We start from the raw sequence: 23,216 nt of genomic DNA on the forward strand, positions 1-23,216 counted from the left end.
ACTGTTCCTGACGGCTTGTAGTCCATCTTTGTGTGGAATGTTGGTGTAGAGGGCTTCTACATCCATAGTGGCCAGGATGGTGTTTTCAGGAAGATCACCAATGGATTGTAGTTTCCTCAGGAAGTCAGTGGTGTCTCGAAGATAGCTAGGAGTGCTGGTAGCGTAGAGCCTGAGGAGGGAGTCTACATAGCCAGACAATCCTGCTGTCAGGGTGCCAATGCCTGAGATGATGGGGTATCCAGGATTTCCAGGTTTATGGATCTTGAGTAGCAGATAGAATACCCCTGACTGGGGTTCTAAGGGTGTGTCTGTGCTTATTTGCTCTTGTGCTTTTTCAGGGAGTTTCTTGAGCAGATGGTGTAGTTTCTTTTGGTAACCCTCAGTGGGATCAGAGGGTAATGGCTTGTAGAATGTGGTGCTGGAGAGCAGCCTAGCAGCCTCTTGTTCATTACAATTTGATTGTAAGATATGGCAAGATCATAGCTAAGGTGGCGTGGCTGTAAAAATTTGAAATAAATTGTCCTGCATTTTCATTGTTGTTTCTTCACAGATATGAAAAGTTTCCTCCCCAGTTTTCATGTTTGTGTTCTCACCAGAAACATTTCAACTCAAAGGAAAGGAAAGTACAGAAATGAAAAACTATTTTTTCTCTATTTGTACATGAGCCAATGGAGAGTGTATCAAAATTCACAGACTTTGGTTCCCAGGGAAAGACTACTATGAATCAGATGATTCAGTAAATTTCAAGCACTTTTTTCCATATGGGTTGGTTAAAACTTAACGGGTTATGAAAGATCATCACCTTGTGTTCCAGAAGTCCAGCAAATCATTTTCAAATATCATAACAGTGCTTGGTTGGAACCCTTCACATGTGTTCTGGCAAAAGAGTCTATGAAAAGCTTTTGAAAAGTCAGTTGTGATTCATGGGAAAGTTTTAGTCCCGAAGCAGAGAAGTCAGAGTGGTAACAATGAAGTGGTGCAGGCAGCATTTTCCACTGTCGGTGGAAAAATTTACTAGGGGAGTGACCAAGAGAGATTGATGGCATGAAAAAGGGTAGGTGTTTAGGGTCCTGACTGATTCGATCCACTTAACAGTGAAATAAAGCTTTTTGTGTTTTCCAGCCAAAAATCAACAAAAACTGGACACCCTTCCATGAAATTCAAGGTACTAATAGGCTCCATGCTGAGAACACACATGTACATTTAGAAATAAAGACTAAGTCTTTAAGCTTTAAAATAACACATTGTTCAATTAAGCAATAACTGAATAGCCTCACTGCCTCATCCAAACATTCTCACTTCAGTTATTAACTCTTCCTCCCCCCGTCCATCCACTCAAAGGATGAAACAAAACAATACAAAACAATAGAAATGTAAGACTTGAAGGTGGAATAGATGTTATAGTGCAGCAGAAAGAGAAACAGAGGGAAAGCAAGGGAAAAGGACACATAAGCCCTAAAGCCAACATTTGCATGTATAAGTGCCCACATTTAGGCACCTGCATCCATATGTAGGCAGCTAACTAAGCAGCCTGATTTTTCGTTGTGTGTTTTGTTACTATGAGTTTACATCTGTGCCTGCTGAAGACAATGGTCAGATTCCTGCCAACTTCAATAGGAGCAGAATTGGGCTCCTTTAGGCCCCATGTATATGACAACTTTTAACCCATTGTAATCAGTTATTAACACTGTTTGCTGTCAATATAGGTTGCATCAGCACATTATATGGTAAGAGCTTGTTTAGTAACTGTGGTGGCTGGGCATCTTCTGCATGGGCATCTTCCTCAAAATAGTTCAACACATTGGGGTTTTTTTTGCTGAGCAGACAGGATCCCATAACCATGTTTGTGTAACTGGTTTGACCAGTCCTGCTGCCTCAGAGCTGTCTGTATGGTAGGGTATTCCAGAGTGCATCACTGCACATGCTTTTGTTGCAAGTTCTCAGTTGTATCCTCTGCTAAGGCAGAGTGAGAGAGCTGCCCAGGTTTTCCCAGTATGCACTGATAAAGCCACTGTTAGGCTGCATAGTAACAGTGGTTGCTATGGCAGAAAACCTACTGGGTGGACACAAATTGAAGCATGTTGCTTATAGCTGATTAAGGTGATCATACATCCTACCAGTTATAAATGCGTGATTAAAAATTGTAGTCAGGACAGGGTCTTAAAGTAAACAAACTTAGTGCCTATAAGAGTGTTGTGTCAAGCTCTTCAAAGCCTCTTGAATTTTTGCAGCCAAGGACTTTGGATAATTTTCATTGCTAATGGAGTTTTCAATGAAAATCATCATAGAAAACTCAAAATTTGTAAAGCTCTGGTGTCAAAATGGCAGTCAAGGGAGGAAACTGCACTTCTGGATTTACCCATAGATTGGGCACGTTATGGCAGCAGCATTATCAGTATCACTACACCCTCTTGCCCATGTGTCTCAAACCTGGCTTACAGAGACCACTGCTGGAGTTACGAAAGCAGTTTAGTCTCCGTGCCTAATAGGCTCCCTGCTGAGAGAGCCAGGGAGACTGTCAATAATGGTGGTGTGGTTTGTGATTCAAACAACTGTCCACAAGGTATAGAACAGAGACCACCCACTCTTTTCTGACAGGCCTCCGAACAGTCATTTGGTGGCAGTGTGTTTCCGCCAGTTATAGTATGTATTTATTTTATTTATTTCATTTACTTCCTTCCTGATTTCCTAGTGATCTTGAAGCATTTGGAATAAGATTGCCAGCCTACTAGGCTTTAGCAGTGGATGCTATTTGCTTAGGGTTGCCAACTCTGACTGAAGCTATTCTGGGAGATTTATTTTTTTCAACATGACATAATGTATTTTCTTAAAATATCCTATTAAAATCTCTTGGATTGTTTTCACCATTAGATTGATGCTGATTCTGGGAGACTCCAGGCCAGTCCTGGAGGGCTGGCAACCCTATCTTTTGCTTCTTGTGTCATGGACTTAAAAAGGGAGCCCTTTCTCTTGGAGCTTCAGTACCTAGCAGTGGGGAATATGTACAAGATCGCCTTGAGTGAGAAATGACAGACAAGAAAAGCCTATTGTATAAAAGAAAGAGGGATAATTTCCTATTCTAATGTGGCACTATACTCACAAATGCTGCTGAATTATTTTAAAACAAACAACATGCATTGAATCGTTCCCTTTTATGCAGGTGCACTTTTGGCCATGAGTGATACCCAGATGATGAACGAATAATCAAGCTGTGATGAGGTACAACAAAGGGTGTGTGATTCTAATGAAATAAACCCTTCCCATGGGTTTTTAAAGCATCAGCTGCAGATGAGGCCCCCAGTCAATCAGACGTGTGATTGCATCATGTAAACGACACCCTCTAGACTTGCCTTATTTGCTCTTATGAAATTCCTGTCAGTTTTTGCAATAAATAATTCAGGTAAATGGCTCTGGTCACTGCAAGCTGCCAATTATTACAATGCCACCACTCGCCATCACTCATTACCATTGTGTCAGCTATGCTATTACAAGTCCTCTCACTTCCAGATGAGGAAAAGGTTACGCAGATTTTAGCTTGGGGGTAGGGGGAACACTTATTTTCAAAATTTCCCCAAAATAAATGAATGAATGAATTTAATTGAAATAAATACATTGGTTTGGGTCTCTTAAATTTATAGAAATTTTAAAATATCTGGAAGTCTATAACTGAAGATGCTTTTTATGGGCCCAATCCTCAGGCATAAATCGACAACTGAAGCCAATTGAGTTATGCCAGTTTATACCAGCTGAGGATCTTTCTATGCTTCTGTGGAGCAAGTCTTCACATTTTAATGAGATAAAATTAATTTTGGCTTCTGGTTGTTATTATTATTATTATTAATTTGTATTGTGGTACCCACCTAGGAGCACTAGATCAGGCACTGTGTAGACACAGAACAAAAAGACTTGTCCCTGCCCCAGTGAGGTTACAATGTATGGAGATGACCTATTTATCTACCATGGGTACTTATGTGGACCCCATCACTATAGTGTCTGAGCAGCTCACACTCTTTAATGTTTTTACCCTCACAACACCCCTGTGAGGTAGGGAATATTATTATCCTCATTTTACAAATGGAAACTGAGGCACAGAGAAGATAAATGACCTACCAAAGGTCATGCAAGGCAGTCTGTGGCCAAGCAAGTTCTTGAACCCAGCTCTCCCAGCTAGAGCCCTAATGACTGTGCAACCCTTACTCTCAAAGGTATTATGGCATAAGCCACATCTGATATTTTGTATTTTAATCTTTGATTTTCAGAGAATGATAAATCTCTTTGGACACTGGGGGGCTCACGGAAATTGCCTGCTTTAACTCAGAAGTGAAATGATCTGGCATTTCCATTTTAAAGGAACTCATCCAACAAGAACATGTAGATTAAATGAAAGCAGACAGTGGCTAGAAGAGCTGTATTTTGGGAGTGAACATGGTGGTTTTGCCTGAAGACTAAAGTCAGCTTGGATAGACCTAAAAGATGCATGACATGTTGCTAAGTCATGTTGCTGACATTGAGCTAGTCCCCCTGCCACAAGCAGTGAGCATAAACTGTGGCATTAGTGCAGTTTCACCAGTTTGATATACAGCTCATTTCATGTTATACTAGCTCTCTCGCTCTCTCTCTCTCTCTTCCCCAGTACACGCATTCTGACATTGAGACAAGCTTTTAAAATAATAATCAGTAAGCATTTCTTTTAAGACTCTCTTGTCTCTCACACACACCGCTGGCAGCTTAAAGTGTTGATCTTTATGGAAAAGTTCAGTGTAAATTATTGGCTTTAATAAACCTTATTGGATCAAGTGTACAGTTTCTGTTATTAAAACACCTGGGTACAATAATCCTGATACTTTGTTTCACTTTGTGTGCCTTCGTGGACAAGAAAGTGTTCTGGGCTCTGAATTAGTCATTGACCTTTGTTCAGTAGCTTGAATGGCTATTCTTTGGTGATTAAATGATGCTTCACAGACTACTCAGCCAGAGCCAGTCAATAAGCTATTAGTGCCATCGTCACTATTGTGTCACAGCTCAGACCTGAATAGTGTGATTAGTTCTATTATCAAAGCCTTAGCAACCCCATGGTAAAAGCACACTCAGTGGTTTTGAAAAACTTACACAGTATTCAAAAGAATCATGGAGCCTTCCCAGTGTCCAATATGTAGAAATCTAGCAAACTTGGCCCACCGGTTCAAGCCTTTAGGTTTTTCATCTGTTGGATGAACTGTACATTGAAATCAATACGTCCATGCAGGGTGGGGAAGGGAGGAGAGATTGTAGTGGGGCAAGAAGGTCACTTTGCTAGGAAAAGCAAAATTGTGGAGTGACTGATCCCCAGGCAGAGTGATGAAAGAGAACAACAAAGGTCTTTGCAGTACTGATTTGTCCCATGCTGGTGGAGGCATGGTTGGTTATTAGCAGAATATTGCTGTGAAGTGGCCTTGTGGCCCCCTGTATTAGTGTTTTGTCGAAGGATTAATGATGTGGTACAGGAAGATGCGTGGAATGAAGGGACTGTAAAATATTGCCGTTCACTTGGTTGTATACTCATCCATAGTCCATCTGCTATCTTCAGTTTGATTACTGCTTTTAACAATACAATAGCCATTAGAACTGTAAAGCTAAAACATAAAAAGATACCAGAATTTGTGTTACAAGGTGGGCATCCTCACTGAGAAAGAACCTTCTAGGTTTCTTCAAACTAGTAGTTTCTTTGTCAGAACATTCTCATTTTCTGTGTCATTGTGAAATACAAACTGTACTTGCAAACTCAGTGAGTTCCTCTCCAGTGACTTCTCTGGCAATGCCCTTAGCAATAAGCTACACTATGTCTCATGTAAGACAACTTTAAACTAAGACTCCTGAGGGAAAAAAAGAACTCGGCTAACGTGTATTGCTTTATGGATTTGAAATACTGGAGAGTCACGTAAAGAATCTCTTATGTCTACACTACAAAATTAGGTTGAATTTATAGAAGTCTGTTTTTTAGAAATCATAGAAGGTTAGGGTTGGAAGGGACCTCAGGAGGTCATCTAGTCCAACCCCATGCTTGAAGCAGGACCAATCCCTAATTTTTGCCCCAGATCCCTAAATGGCCCCCTCAAGGATTGAACTCACAACCCTGGGTTTAGCAGGCCAATGCTCAAACCACTGAGCTATCCCTCCCCCCAAATTGTTTTTATATAGTCAATTGTGTGTGACCCAAACACAAAATGCTCTAAGTGCATTAAGTGTATTAACTCAGCGGAGTGCTTCCACAGTACCGAGGCTAATGTCGACTTCCAGAGTGTTGCACTATGGGTAACTATCCCACAGTTCCCGCAGTCTCCGCTGCCCATTGGAATTTTGGGTTGAGATCCCAATGCCTGATGGGGCAAAAAACATTGTCGCGGTTGGTTCTGGGTACATATCATCAGGCCCTCCCTCCCTCTGTGAAAGCAATGGCAGATAATCATTTTGCGCCTTTTTTCCTGAGTTACTTGTGCAGACGCCATACCACGGCAAGCATGGAGCCCGCTCAGCTCACTGTCACCGTATGTCTCCTGTGTGTTAGCAGACATGGTACTGCATTTCTACAAAGCAACAGCAACCCATTGCCTTGTGGCAGCAGATGGTGTCATAGGCGTGAAAACCATCCTCATCGTATCCGAGGTACTCCAGGCCACCTCGGTAAGGTCGGTCAGGAGCGCCTGGGCAGACATGGGTGCAGGGACTAAATTAGGAGTGACTCGACCAGGTCATTCTCTTTAGTCCTGCAGACAGTCCTATTGTACCATCTTACGGTGAGCAGGCAGGAGATGAGGATGGCTAGCAATCCTATTGCACCATCTTCTGCCGAGCAGCCAGGAGATGTGGATGGCTTGCAGTCCTGCTGCCCCATCTGCTGCTAGCCAAAGATGTAAAAGATAGCTGGAGTGGATCAAAACAAGAAATAGACCAGAATTGTTTTGTATTCATTTGCTCCCCGCTCCCTCCCTCCCTCCATGAAATCAACTGCCGACAATTGTTTCGGTGAGGTCTGTCAGGGGCACCTTGAAAACTTTAATGGAGATTCAGTCCTGCCTGAAATACCAGAGGGAGGGATAGCTTAGTGGGTTGAGCATTGGCCTGCTAAACCCAGGGTTTTGAGTTCAATCCTTGAGGGGGCCATTCTGTGTGACAGTTGTTTTTGTTTCTCCTTGATGTAAAGCCACTTACTTTGTTGATTTTAATTCCCTGTAAGCCAACCCTGTGAGTCTTGTCATCAGTCGCCCCTCCCTCCGTCAGAGCAATGGCAGACAATCGTTCCGCGCCTTTTTTCTGTGCGGACGCCATACTACGGCAAGCATGGAGCCCGCTCAGCTCACTTTGTCAATTAGGAGCACATTAAACAACACACACATTATCCAGCAGTATATGCAGCACCAGAACCTGGCAAAGTAAAACCAGGCAAGTAGGCAACATCAGCGCGGTGACAAGAGTGATGAGAACATGGACACAGACTTCTCTCAAAGCACGGACCCTGGCAATGCGGGCATCCTGGTGCTAATGGGGCAGGTTCATGCGGTGGAACGCCGATTCTGGGCCCAGGAAACAAGCACAGACTGGTGGGACCACATAGTGTTGCAGGTCTGGGACGTTCAGAGGTGCCAGTTCCTGCTGGGCTGTTTGCCTGTGGCTGAACAGAAAGCACATGTGCTATGTATGTAATGTTAACAGCAAGCTTTACCATGAAAGAGTGTACCCATTGTTCTATAAAATGTGTCTTTTTAAATACCACTGTCCCTTTTTTTTTCCTCCACCAGCTGCATGTGTTTCAAGGATCACAGGATCTTCTCCTTCCCAGAGGCTAGTGAAGATTAGAAGGTGAAAAAAAATGCACTCGCGATGAAATGTTCTCTGAGCTCATGTTGTCCTCCCACACAGACAGAGCACAGACGAATGCGTGGAGGCAGACAATGTCAGAGTGCAGAAAAGCACAAAATAACCGGGAGGAGAGGTGGCGGGCTGAAGAGAGTAAGTGACGGGCTGAAGCTGAAAGGTGGCGGCAGCATGATGAGAGGAGGCAGGATTCAATGCTGAGGCTGCTGGAGGATCAAACTAATGTGCTCCAGCATATGGTTGAGCTGCAGGAAAGGCAGCTGGAGCACAGACCACCGCGACAGCCCCTCTGTAACCAACTGCCCTCCTCCCCAAGTTCCATAGCTTCCTCACCCAGACGCCCAAGAACGCGGTGGGGGGGCCTCCGGCCACCCAGCCACTCCACCCCAGAGGATTGCCCAAGCAACAGAAGGCTGGCATTCAATATGTTTTAAAGTTTTAAACTTTTAAAGTGCTGTGTGGCCTTGTCCTTCCCTCCTCCACCACTTCTCCCAGTGCTTCTCTCTTCCACCACCCTCCTGGGCTACCTTGGCAGTTATCCCCCTATTTGTGTGATGAATGAATAAAGAATGCATGAATGTGAAGCAACAATGACTTTATTGCCTCTGCAAGTGGTGATCAAAGGGAGGAGGGGAGGACGGTTAGCTTACAGGGAAGTAGAGTGAACCAAGGGGCGGGGGGTTTCATCAAGGAGAAACAAATAGAACTTTCACACCGTAGCCTGGCCAGTCATGAAACTAGTTTTCAAAGCTTCTCTGATGCGCACCGCTCGCTCCTGTGCTCTTCTACAGCCCTGGTGTCTGGCTGCGCGTAACCAGCGGCCTGGCGATTTGCCTCAACCTCCCACCCCACCATAAACGTCTCCCCCTTACTCTCACAGATATTGTGGAGCGCACAGCAAGCAGTAGTAACAGTGGGGATATTGGTTTTGCTGAGGTCTAAGCGAGTCAGTAATCTGCGCCAGCGCGCCTTTAAACATCCAAATGCACATTCTACCACCATTCTGCACTTGCTCAGCCTGTAGTTGAACAGCTCCTGACTACTGTCTAGGCTGCCTGTGTATGGCTTCATGAGCCATGGCATTAAGGGGTAAGCTGGGTCTCCAAGGATAACTACAGGTATTTCAACATCCGCAACGCTTATTTTCTGGTCTGGGAATAAAGTCCCTTCCTTCAGCTTTTGAAACAGACCAGAGTTCCTGAAGATGCGAGCGTCATGTATCTTTCCCGGTCATCCCACGTTGATGTTGGTGAAATGTCCCTTATGATCCACCAGAGCTTGCAGCACTATTGAAAAGTACTCCTTGCGGTTTATGTACTCGCCGGCTTGGTGCTCTTGCCGGTGCTTGGTGCCAAGATAGGGATATGGGTTCCAGCTATGGCCCCACCACAGATAGGGAATCCCATTGCAGCAGAGCCATCCACTATGACCTGCACATTTCCAAGGGTCACTACCCTTGATATCAGCAGATCTTTGATTGCGCTGGCTACTTGCATCACAGCAGCCCCCACAGTCAATTTGCCCACTCCAAATTGATTCCCGACTGACCGGTAGCTGTCTGGCGTTGCAAGCTTCCACAGGGCTATTCCCACTCACTTCTCAACTGTGAGGGCTGCTCTCATCTTGGTATTCATGTGCTTCAGGGCAGGGGAAAGCAAGTCACAAAGTTCCATAAAAGTACCCTTACACATGCAAAAGTTTCGGAGCCACTGAGAATCGTCCCAGAACTGGCACCTCTGAATGTCCCCTTAAGAAAAGCACCCTATTTCAACCAGGTGACCATGAATTATATCACTCTCCTGAGGATAACACAGAGAGATAAAGAATGGATGTTGTTTGAATGCCAGCAAACATACACTGCAATGCTTTGTTCTACAATGATTCCCGTGTACGTGCTACTGGCCTGGAGTGGTAAAGTGTCCTACCATGGTGGACAGAATAAGGCTGCCCTCTACAGAAACCTTTTGCAGAGGCTTTGGGAGTACATCCAGGAGAGCCGCGAATGCCAGGACAAATTAATCATTAAACATGCTTGCTTTTAAACCATGTATACTGTTTTAAAAGGTACACTCACCAGAGGTCCCTTCTCCGCCTGGTGGGTCTGGGAGGCAGCCTTGGGTGGGTTCGGGGAGTACTGGCTCCAGGTCCAGGGTGAGAAACAGTTCCTGGCTGTCGGGAAAACCGGTTTCTCCGCTTGCTTGCTGTGAGCTATCTACAACTTCATCATCATCATCTTCCTCGTCCGCAAAACCTGATTCCATGTTGCCTCCATCTCCATTGAAGGAGTCAAACAACACGGCTGGGATAGTGGTGGCTGAACCCCTAAAATGGCATGCAGCTCATCATAGAAGCGGCATGTTTGGGGCTCTGACCCGGAGCGGCCGTGTGCCTCTCTGGTTTTCTGATAGGCTTGCCTCAGCTCCTTAAGTTTCACGCGGCACTGCTTTGGGTCCCTGTTATGGCCTCTGTCCTTCATGCCCTGGGAGATTTTGACAAATGTTTTGGCATTTTGAAAACTGGAACGGAGTTCTGATAGCACGGATTCCTCTCCCCATACAGTGATCAGATTCCGTACCTCCCGTTCGGTCCATGCTGGAGCTCTTTTGCGATTCTGGGACTCCATCATGGTCACCTCTGCTGACGAGCTCTGCATGGTCACCTCTGCTGATGAGCTCTGCACTCACCTGCAGCTTGCCATGCTGGCCAAACAGGAAATTGAAATTCAAAAGTTCACGGGCCTTTTCCTGTCTACCTGGCCAGTGCATCTGAGTTGAAAGTGATGTCCAAAGCGGTCACAATGGAGCACTCTGGGATAGCTCCCGGAGGCCAATACCATCTAATTGCGTCCACAGTACCCCAAATTCGACCTGGCAAGGCCGATTTCAGCGCTAATCCCTTGTCGGGGGTGGAGTAAGGAAATCGATTTTAAGAGCCCTTTAAGTCGAAAAAAAGGGCTTTGTCGTGTGGATGGGTGCAGGATTAAATCGATTTAACACTGCTAACTTCAACCTCAACTCTTAGTGTAGAGAGTTTTTGAGAACAGGATGTGGTCGTGATGTTTGAATTATGCTGGGTTGTTGTTGTTGTTGTTGTTTCCTTTATAGTTTTACTTTCATTTCAGTAGCTGACAGTCTGACAGGACAGTTTTGACAGGGAAGCTGTCCATAAAAATTGTGAAGAAAGGACATTTACCTTGCGGACAGTGAGTGCAGTTATTTTTTTATATGTGTGATTAAGCATACTGCTACATGGGCTAAAAGTCTTTGGGATTGCCATTTTCTTCTAATTTAATTGGTTGTCATGGCCTACTGTGCGTGTGCCCACGTGTTCATGTTCAGACACCTTGAATCTTAAGAGAATGAAACAATATATTAATGCACCCATCAGAAACATCAGTTTTGCCACCAAACCAGCTGATATATAATAATTGTAAACTTTGCTATATTAAAAAACATTGATTTTTACTTTTAAAGCTGATTTCCTAGCAAAAACTTCATCACTTTGATCCACAGGACCTTGACTACAGTACATGGCTCATGAATCCAGCTATATTTCCTCCAGACAAAAAGGTCTATTGTTATTTCTTTTGAATCAGTTGTTAGTAAAAATATGGAATTCAAAAATACAATGTTGTGTTTTTTTATCCAATTCACTAATCATATGATTTATCATCCAAACGAACATACGGAAGTATGCCACTAAAGAATATGTATTTCCCTCGATCTTTTTATAAAATTCTCATTGGCATCAGTGTTCCGATGTGTCTTTTTCTCATCTTTCCATTCTTGAACAAATGCATGGGTTTTTTTTCATCTTAACACTAAAACAAAGAACTAAGATTAAAAAGAAAGTAAAACATAGAGGAAGAAAGGCCTTGTCAGAAGGCAGTTTAACATAAAGAAGAAAAACATTGAGAGGGATTTGCAGCTACACTGGCACTTCAGTGGAAAGGATGGTACAGAGCAAAATGTACGGTTTCCCAGTCCCACCCATCCACTGCACAATCGCTCAGCCTTCTACAGTATGCAAACCTTTGTTCTCTCAATGAGAATGGGGTCAAAGCAATGTCATTTCAGAAAATGGCCAGTATTGAACTGTCTGTTCCTGATAGAATCAAGGTGATTTGGAATCTGTCTGGGCTTGATTCAGCTATCAATAAATATGTTGCCATCTGCACATCTAATTTAGAAACTAAGTCCTTATAATACTGCAATAAAATTTCTGCATCCAGGTTATAACCAGACATGCCAAACCCGCAACAACAACAACAACAAAACACAAAAAAACAAACAGAAATTGGGCTTGTTTTTGGCTTAATTGGCTTGTGAGTTGCTTGTTAGCTAGTTTTTGGCTTGTAGTTTGTTGCTTATTTGGCTTGTTGCTTGTTGTAACTTTTGCTTCTTTTTTTTGATCGGCTCCCGGCAAGCAGGGGTAAGGCGGGGAGAGAGTCAGGGGTGCACAGAGGGCCCACCACAGTCGCAGACTGCACGCCGGGGGGATCTAGTCACAAGGAGTGTTGGGGTTCTTGGGGATTGACTTGTTTTGGCCTTGTTTTGAAATGGGATTAGCTTGATTTTTGGCTTATTGTAAAAGTTGGGGTGTTTATTTACCAAGTGAAAGTTGGCAACTGTGGTTATAACTGGCAGTGGCCCTTCAGTTTAAAATAAATAAATAAACAAAATCTGAAGAAGGGTTGCATAAAACACTGCAGCAACCAGATAAAGAAGAGATCCAACCAGTGCTGTGAAAAACCCTTGCAGGAAGAAATAGAGGATTCGGGGCCAGGGAGGGGTGGCGTGGGAGGGGGAAATCCCAGTGAGGATTTTCTGATTTGTTTGGATTTGCTGATGGGATTTTTTTAAACTTTTTTTCCCCAAACTTTTGAACTGTATGTCACTACATACAAAATAGAACATATATATTTGAAAGTTTCAACCTAGAAACAGTAGGGTCTAATTTCAACAGGTAAATTAAAAAATTAACTGTTGAATATAAAATGATGAGAACATCAGCATGCTTGTTATGCTTATTAAGTCTATTAGGAAAGCACAAAAAAGGTTTAGAACTCTCTCTGGAGTGGAACTGTGTATTGACATAGAAGAGCTGAATATTGATGGCACTGCAAGTGAGACAATGTCAATGCTATTGCCATCATCAAAGCACAAACTTTAGAGATAATCCCTGTTCCGGACCTTCCTGTAGCTCTTTAGCATCAGTTTCGTTCAAAGACATCCAAAAATGCCAAAGGTCAGTCTGTGACTGTGATATAAATACAAATAGAAAGCATATAGTTGAATTTGAAAGTTGCAGCCTTCTTTTATGTGATCACTTTCAATATAGCACAAAATGAACAAATTTAAAGAAATTCTTCCAGTTTGCCCTGGTAATACTCTTCCAAACAGGTTTAAACTCACAGGTCCACTACTACATGCTGCAAATGCAAAAAGAGAGGAAAAAATAAATGAATGATATCAATACAAGATGCCTTATTAAACGAAATAACAGATACAGGCATCTATGCAGGGAAAATTAATTTCCACTTAATGCAATTAAATCTGCATCTCAAAGGAAAACTGCAGAGTAATGCAAGTTGTTGAAGATGCAATCCAAGAAGGAAGATTAATGTATGGCAATGAGATCTTTGTCATGTGCTCAGCAAAGACACAATGAAAAAGATGGGAGAACTACTCAGGTGTAATCAGCCTAAACTTCTGATAAATAGATAGCTCACAATTAAACCTTGTTTAGAAAGAAGTTAATACATAACACAGTCTTAAAGTATATCATGGGAATTCAAAAACACCTCCACAATTACCATCATGATTGGCTCAAAAAAGAGGGCTGATGCCCCAGCTTTCCAATGCCATTCAGTGGAACTCTCAAAGATTTTGGTCCAGGTCCTGGACTGTGCTGCATCTGCTTTGTGCTGCCAGGGCAGAGAGGCCCTACAATTAGTGCAGCTAGCCACAGGAAGATCACTCGAAACTAGAGTGATGGTACGAAGCTAAAGTATCAGCCTCTGCACCGTCAACTTTCTCTGAGGAGACATAGAGGGCATGGCCAGGGTTCCCTGTGCCATGCTGAGCGATTGCCACCATATTAGGCCCTCTCAAGCTCTAGCAGCCAGTCCAAATTAAAACAGCTTGAGAGCTTCTCTTAACTTACTCAAAGGAACTGTCTCAGTACACCGCCAGACCAGTAAAGGACAAAGATGGCTTACAGCTACCATTCTACTGAACTGCATTGTGCACTTCTTGGCGAGAGCTAAGAACCTGGATCTGAGTCTTGGTTTGTACCCAGCTTCCATAAGAATGCTGATATTTGCACTGAGCTTGAGGAGAAACTTGACCAAAACAGGAAACACATTATCCATAACAAGGAATGGTGCTGAAGCACTAAACTTACAAAAGCAACTGAAGGAAGCTTCACAGGAACTTCATAGATTACAGTCTGGTTACTAGAGCTGGTTGGGAACTGCAGATTCATCAAAAATGAAAACATTTGTGGAAATATGGGGTTTTTTTGTTTTTGTTTTTGTTTGGGTTTTTTTAGGGGAAAAAAGGAAACTTCTTGGAACAGAATGTTCCAATTTTCCATTTAAAAATGACTTTTCATTTCAATTTTTAAATGTTAACTTTTATTTTATATTATATAAATATGAAATTGGAATGAAAGGTTTTGATCATCCAGGTTTCTACCTTAAATCTGTGTTTGTGAAGTGGATTGTATCACAGTTTGTTGCATCGGAATGGTGGGAAATTGCACAAGAAAAACAGAGAAAACAAAATAGTTCAATTCATCCTTTTGTCCATTTTAAAAAGACTGGGCTGCCCCCCAGAAAAATCAGCATCAATTGAGTGTGTTTTTATCACTGTTATATTCGTTGGGCAGAGCTTCATAATGGTATCTAGGTCCTAAAAAAGCAATACATTGTTATGTGTATTGGTGTTTAAGGGCAAATACAAAAGGGTGTTAGGCCTTACTAGCTTAAAAGAGTGAAAACTCAATTGTGTTCTTGTGTTTTATTTGTAGAACCAGACAAAACAAACCAGGTCAGCATTAATTTACATTAATTGCCCCTCTCTGCACAATGAATCCCCAACACTAACAGGGCTGTAAGTGGCCAGTGGAGGTAGCTTGGAATCATGGCTCCTAACAGATCATACTGTCATGGGAGGACAAAGTGGTGAAGGAAGCTGTGGGAGGCACTGGGCCCCGAGCAGATCACTCTGCCCCTGAGTGTGTATGCAGCTTTGGAGAGCTTAACCCTATCTCATCCCTGTCCTCCCAATGGAAAGATTAGATGGAAACTCTGCAATTCGAGGTGTGTGGAGTTTCCTGAGTATACACAGGTTTTACCTTTGTAGGAGAGCATCTGGCCCTGTGTTGTTTTTTGTTTGTTAAAAATATATATCATAAAACTTGCATCTGATCTGACCACTTTTATGGCAAGTTTCAAAATGGTGTGAGTTGAAAAGGGTTAATTTACAAGGTCAAATTCTGGCCTTTGAAATACATCAAGAACTTTGAGGACAGAATTTAGCCTTATATCCCTTAAAATGTAGGATCAATTCAATGTATGATATACTTTCTTTACCAGTTGACTGTATGTTATTCTGCCAGAGGGGTGGACGCTCTGATCTAAAGAGGTCTTTTTTCATCTTTGATGCTAAGTGAGTGTATAAATGGGGGAATACAGCCATGTTATTTTTCACACATCTCTAATTAGTTTGTTCTTTAAATAATGCCAGGTGAAGAGAGCTGAATTTCACATCCTTGAAAAAACTGTTAAAGAGCCCTATAAATAGGCATTAGCTTCCTATCATCACTGTTTTTTAAATCAAACAGAGACTAAAATGCCTGGAATATAATTATATTTTACTGTTCCCAAAAAAGGAATTTTAAACAGCAAACTGCACACAAATACTTTTGTTGGGGACACTGGGGCATGGCCACTAGGTAACTCGAGGGGATGGAAGACCACGAGTGTCGATGAAGCCCCCTCGCACTAGGCCCAGGTGTCCTTGGCCCCCCCTCCCGCCTGGAGGCACTCACAGCAGCTCTGCGTACTAGGCCAAAGTGTCCTTGGCCCCCCCGCCTGGAGGCACACACAGCAGTTATGCTGAGGATCTGCAACAATATGCTGCAGAGTCAGACTGCCTGAAACTAAGCAAGGCCAAACAGGGCAGATATGGAAGAACAATGCTGAATAAAGCAGCTTTATGTATAGTTTAACAAATGATACAGAGAACCAGGGAACTAGCTGGGAACTGGATTGGCTAGCTATATGGATACTTGGGGCAGCTTGCTATTGGATAAGTATGCTGGGAAAAAGGATGTATAAACGCCTGTGTAACTTCCTGCTCTGTGTACAGGATTTGAGATTCAAATCTCCCTGTACCTATTTGAAGCTTCAAATAAACTTTTCTGCTTCTCCACCCCGTTGTGATTATTGGGTGTAGCACACCGGGTAACGAACCACTCAAGCTGTTGTTCAGCCTCTCGGCACTGGGTGCCGGCAACACTTTTATAGCAGATTTGTAACACTATCATAAACAAAGCCAGAAGAACTGATGTACAAATGTCAATAAAGAGCAAAGTGTCAACCCATGTGGAAAAAAAAGTCTTAGTTCCTTAATCTAAGGTGAATGAATTATTCTTAAAATCAAAGGTTTTAAAATGCTACCTGATAGCCATTACAAGTGGTTCTACTTAAATGCAATGTTTATGATACAAGAGGATGTAATGTAATTTGATCATTTGGGGGTGATGTGCCAGAAGAAGAGCTTTAGAGTTTTAATTATGGTCTTAATTAAATTGAGTGAGTGTGGGGGGGGTCATCTCTAAGGCCCCTATCCTGCAAGCTTATTTACACTGAAGGAACCCTGCAACCAGATGAAGTTCTAATGAAGTCGACAGAGCTTTGATGAAGATCTGGCCCACCATTTAGATCTGGCCCACCAGTGTCCCTTTAAGGCATAAAGCCACATAAAGACATTTGGAGTTATAGGTCAGAATCTTGATTTCAGATATGATTGTGAAAATTCACAGTAATTGAGATTTTGGCCCATGGTGTAGTTGTGGTCAGAAAAGTATATTTGTATCAATGACAATGTAGTGCTCCATATATCTATGGGTTCCTAGCAAATGTACTCAGATTACAGTATGCTTCTGAAGCTAAAGCATAGGACTGAGGGGTCAACACGAATCAGAGCTCTGTCACAGACTTCCTTTGTAATTGCTGTGTGCCTCAGTTTTCTCACCTGTAGCATGGACATAATAATCATGTTGATGCCTTGCAGGGGTTAGGTGAGGTTTAATTACTGGATTTTTTAAAGCACTTTGAGATGAATCATTAGAAGAAGCTCTAGAAAGGTTAATACTAGAGATGAAGACAAGATTTTTCTAACTACTAGCCATGCCAAATCAATCTGGTGTCTGAAAATCAAGCTCAGTAAAAACCTGCATATAGGAGCTCAGGATTTGTCTCTATTATAAATTAATAATAATCATAATTAGCTTTTTATACTGCTCTATTTTCAAAGCCAAACACAAACTTTAGCTACGATAATTAAGTCAAAACAACAACAAAAAGGATGAAGGCTTTGAAAGAAGAAAGTCTGTTTTTCAAAATTTCTTTCCACCATCACAGTGACTCTTCCACATGAAGTGTGTGGTAAGACTTTTATCCTGAACTATCACAGCACTCTGCTTTTATTCGGTTGACAAGTAGCAAAGGTGTAACCAGTATTGTTTGGTAAGCTATTTATTGTCTGCTATGATATTGTAAATGATCTCACTTGCAGTACAGTTTTTTAAAGCTTGATTGATGTGTATTCTTTATGCATTTTGTCCATCCTCCTAACTAGTCCCTATGGACCATTTGATGGTGGCCCTTTGAACAGCTGGAGAGACTTCGAACAAAGCTGTTGTCTGATCCCTAACTTGAATGAAAATCTGTTTATAGAATTAGTTTAATTAAATAGGAGATTATAAGTGATGAAATACAGGGAAGTCCTGCTGCATGGAAAGCCATTGGTACTGAATACCAATAGAAGCATTGCACACAGTTAAAACGCTGATGTTAATTGTATTTGAGGTTTCCTCATTAACCCTAAAAATAATCCCAAAAAAGTTTTGGAAATATTTTTCTACTTCCCCTTTTGTATATTTTGTATATATTGTTTGGAAGGGGTCCCATATGAGGAAAGATTAAAGAGGCTAGGACTTTTCATCTTGGAAAAGAGGAGACTAAGGGGGGATATGATAGAGGTATATAAAATCATGAGTGGTGTGGAGAAAGTGAATAAGGAAACATTATTTACTTGTTCCCATAATATAAGAACTAGGGGCCACCAAATGAAATGAATGGGTAGCAGCTTTAAAACAAATAAAAGGAAGTTCTTCTTCACTCAGCACACAGTCAACCTGTGGAACTCCTTGCCTGAGGAGGTTGTGAAGGCTAGGACTAGAACAGGGTTTAAAAGAAAACTGGATAAATTCATGGAGGTTAAGTCCATTAATGGCTATTAGCCAGGATGGGTAAGGAATGGCATCCCTAGCCTCTGTTTGTCAGAAGGTGGAGATGGATGGCAGGAGAGAGATCACTTGATCATTACCTGTTAGGTTCACTCCCTCTGGAGCACCTGGCAATGGCCACTGTTGGTAGACAGGATACTGGGCTAGATGGACCTTTGGTCTGACCCAGTATGGCCTTTCTTATGTTCTTATATAAAATAGAAGTATATAAGGAACTTGGACAATATAATTTTTAGAGGGGCACAGAAAGATAGCTATGGCTCTGATCCTGCAAAGACCTTACACAAATGATTACATGCATGTACTGTGAGTAGTCCCACTGTTTTCGATGTCACTATTCCGTGTGTAAAGTTAAGCACATATAAGTCTTTGGAGAGCCTCTGCTAGTGTCACATTTCACAAAATAAAACTCAGCTTTGCAAATGTAAGAAGACTTCCTGGTGTTCCAGAGGAATTTGTTCAAAGTTAATTTAATGCATGGGGGAAAAGAATAAATGTGGGCTCATGTTTTAGATATAAGGAGCTTGGACAATCATGTTTCACATTTCCAGTGTAAATTAAAAATGGTAATTGGTAGTAGAGAAAACCTTTTAAGGAGAATGTGACACACAGAAATGCATTTAAAATCAGAGATTCATGCTCCAAGGAGGGAGGTGTCTCCTTTTCAGATCATTTAAGGAGATTGAAGTTGGACATTTTCTGATTGATAGACCTATGGTCAGATCCTTGCTTCCCCTGCAGCCACTTTATGGCATGCAAAAGAGCCAGGGTAGCATACATTGGCTCTAAAAAAGTCCCAGATCCAGGTGAGGCCGAATTCGCGTTATATCGGACTGCATTATATCGGGGTAGAGGTGTATGTATATCATTAGTGCATATGAAGTTATGAGAATTGTGTTGTATGGTGGTCACTAAAACATACTGTAAGATGGGGAAACAGTCAGATATTAGCTCCCCAGAGGCAACAGCAAGGAAAGTAACCAACGCCCGGGCAGGGTGTCAAACAACCTATCAACAGCCATCGTCCACCAAAGGAGCTACAGTGAAATGACTCACCTGCATGAGGCCGCACTAGAGGAATTGCTCAACCTTGCTGGGACAGACTCAGCAATGCCCTCCAGACATGGCTGACTCGTGCTCCCCAAGCACATGGACTAAGGGTATAAAACAGACAGAGTTGACACATACAGTGCCCGTCTCCTGCCCCACCTTCGCTGCAAGCAACTAAGATTCTGAGAAGAAGACAAGACTCCAACAGAGGAGATTGGCCCAGGTTTAAGGAACAAACCTGTATGTTAAGGACTGCAATATCCAGTGGGGTGAGAAAAACTGCTTAATCTAGATGTTGCCCAGTCTACTAGGGTTAAGAGTTTAGACTGCTTGCTTATATTTTATTTTATTTTGGTTACCACTCTGACTTTTTGCCTATCACTTAATATCACTAAAAATCTATCTTTGTAGTTAATACATTTATTTGTTTATTCCACCTAAAGCAATGCGTTTGGTTTGAAGTGTGACAGAGACTCCTCTTGGGATAACAAGCCTGGTACATATCAGTTTCTTTGTTAAATTGATGAAGTCATATATGCTTGCAGCATCTGGCAGGCATAACGGACACTGCAAGATGGAGGTTCCTAGGGTTGTGTCTGGGACCGGAGATATTGGCTAGTGTCATTTGGTTGCACATTCCAAGGAGCAGCTTACATGCCAGAGACCGTGCGTAAACAGCCCAGGAGTAGGGGTTCTCACGGCAGAGTAGGGTAAGGCTGGCTCCCAGAGTCAAGGATTGGAGTGACCCAGCAGATCACCGGTCTGCATAACACCAGTGGAACGTCACATGGGGGGTCTTGATGGACCACCAACACTCAAAAGTGAAGGGTGTTGAGAAAAGCTATTACTTGTATAATAGTGAAGAAGCTCTAACATCTACTATTTTATTTATTTATTTATTGTCATCGCTTATTGCTATACCTAACATAGATCCGATCCACTTTGTTAGATTAACCTTGTTACTATAGTTACAACATAGTAGTCCCCTGACGTAATGAAAACATGATTCAGTCTGGAGGTACAAATCGGGCTGAAACATGTTTAACCATGTTCCCTCGCCATGTTACAGACTTGGCATCCCTAGCTACAGCATGGTTCAGGGATATGTTTAAATCATGGCTTACTCCTATTCAGGCTATGAGACTGAACCCCATTTTCAACATGTCTTGAAAACTACAGTTTTTAACAGCGTTCCCTGACATAGCTGTTGTTAGGAGTTTATCTTGTAATCTATTTAAGTCAAGGGCCTGTCACTTTCATTCATCTGTAAAGTGATATACCCACTTCTAGCACAGTATGAAAAATAACAGGTACAAATGGAGAAGAAAAATTTTAATTTTAAAAGACAGCAATGAGAATCATTATCACTATTATGCTATAACTTACATTGTTAGGAAATAAAATTATACCTCCTGATTCCTCACTGCTCCTGGATAAAAGGACTTTCTCTACATTTTAAGCGAAGAATTATAGTTGCTATATATTACTATATGAGATTTTTTTTTTTCCTTTGAAAGACTTACCCTTTTGATTCCTGCTGGAAACCGTAACTTTTAAAAATCAATCCTTCAAGTGGTGATGAATTAAAAAGAAAATCTGACTTTTCTACGTCCAAGCATAAACAATATTGTGCATGCATGCTCTGACAAACAGAGCACATGTCACTGTATTTATCCTAAGAACTAAATAATGTCAGGCCTTTGCTTTTTAAATAGAAATTATTACTGCTTGAAGGATCATTTTAAAAAAACCCAACAACACTACATTGAAGATACGCCTACAAAGAAAATAGCTGTTAAGGGAAGTAAAAAATATGGATTTAAAATCTTCACACTGTCCTGTTAAGTTCAACATTGGAATTAATAATTTTGAAATATTTTACTGCATTCTTTTGGCCCCAGAGTTTAATGAGCTGAGTGCATTTCTGCCAAGCAAAGGCAGATAGGAGCCTCTACAAAAGAGAAAAAAAAAAAAAAACCTTCATTCATCCCAGGTGTGAAATAGCGAATGTTGTTACTTTTTAAAAATTGTACTCTCTTTACAAACATTACTATATTCTACAATAATGACTCAAATGATTTCAGCATCACTTATGTAATCTGTCCTGTTTGGGAATATTACTGTAAAATTATTATACTTTTTGGATAAGGAAAAATATGATTAATTACAGCAATCCATTGTATAGAGGTACCAGTCAGAGTTGTTTCTATATATGGTCATCTGTGAGTAAACAGAAGTCTTGAATCTTTTACTCTGGAGTTTATGAATCTGTGTTGTTGGGGGTGACGCTGTTACAAGCATCTCACCCTGTTGTAATAAAAGCGTCAAGAGCTAAATACACAAATACTTCCCTCCATGCTGTGATGTTGAAGAAGGGAGCTGGCAGACACTAGGTCAGCTCACACAAGGTAAGCATGGTCTATAGAACAGGGAATCAAAGTTTCAGGAGGCAGGGAAAAAATGTCCAGGAAGATCAGCCAGACCTGATCAAGAAGTGAAGTCCTGTTCCCATTCATTCGAAGTTTTGGAGTCTTTACTATATTATCAAAAAGAAAAGGAGTACTTGTGGCACCTTCGAGACTAACTAATTTATTTGAGCATAAGCTTTCATGAGCTACAGCTCACTTCAGCTGTAGGTCACGAAAGCTTATGCTCAAATAAATTGGTTAGTCTCTAAGGTGCCACAAGTCCTCCTTTTCTTTTTGCGAATACAGACTAACACGGCTGTTACTCTGAAACTTACTATATTATCATTTGCTAGCCCTGATGCTGTTGCCGTCCAAGAGAACTCCAGACTCTTCTGCTGATATCAGTCATTTGGAAGGCTTGAGAGTTCTCTCATCATGCAGATGGTCAAAGGCACTGAGGATTAGCGCTGTATTTGGGAGAGTTTATTCCTGATTTTCGGTTGTTGTTTTTCCCTTCAAACTCCAAATAACAACTGGAACTTGTGATGCACTTTGTTTCTTTTCTTTAAAGAAACCATAACTCCTTCTCTCTGTGTTCAATATGGTGTTATGTATAGTGTCAAAGAGGTGATTCATTAGGGCTCAGTATTCCTGCTAATCACTGAGAGTTTATTTAAGGCATTATAGTGGCTGTGATCTGCAAAGCAAGAATTGTTCCATATCAAAGGGAAACACATTAACCCAGATATTGAATGAACCAGGCAAGGTTGTATAAAATAATCTGCAGCTCCGTTATATTTGTGGCACACACAGGCATGGCAATAGGCACAGTAGGTGTATGCATGGCAAAAAAAAAAAGAAAAGGGCTAGTGTGATCCTTGGATGTATAAACAGGGGAATAGTGAGTTGGAGTAGGGAGATGATTTTACTTTAGTCTATACCATTGCTGAGACTGGTAATGGAATACTGCATCCAGTTCTGGTATTCACATTTTGAAAAAGATGTTGAAAAATTGGAGAGGGTGCAGAAAAGAACCACAAAAATGACTGGATGGTTGGAGGAAATACCTTACATTGAGAGACTTAAAGTGCTCAGTCTTTGTAAGTGTATCAAAAAGCAGATTTAGGCGTGAAGTGATTACAATGCGTAAGTCCTTCATGGGGAGAAAACACTGGACTCTAAAAGGCTGTTTATTCCAGTGGAGAGAGGCAAAACAGGAACCACTGGCTGGAAGCTGAGGCCAGACAAATACAAACTGTAAATAAATCAGAAGTTTTTAACAGTGAGATTCATTAATCTTTGGAGCAAACTATCAAGTAAAGTGGCTTCTCTGTGTCTTGATGTTTTCATATCAAGACTGGATGCCTT

This window comes from Eretmochelys imbricata, chromosome 5 (genome assembly GCF_965152235.1).
Source record: "Eretmochelys imbricata isolate rEreImb1 chromosome 5, rEreImb1.hap1, whole genome shotgun sequence".
In the NCBI taxonomy this organism is placed as follows: domain Eukaryota; kingdom Metazoa; phylum Chordata; order Testudines; family Cheloniidae; genus Eretmochelys; species Eretmochelys imbricata.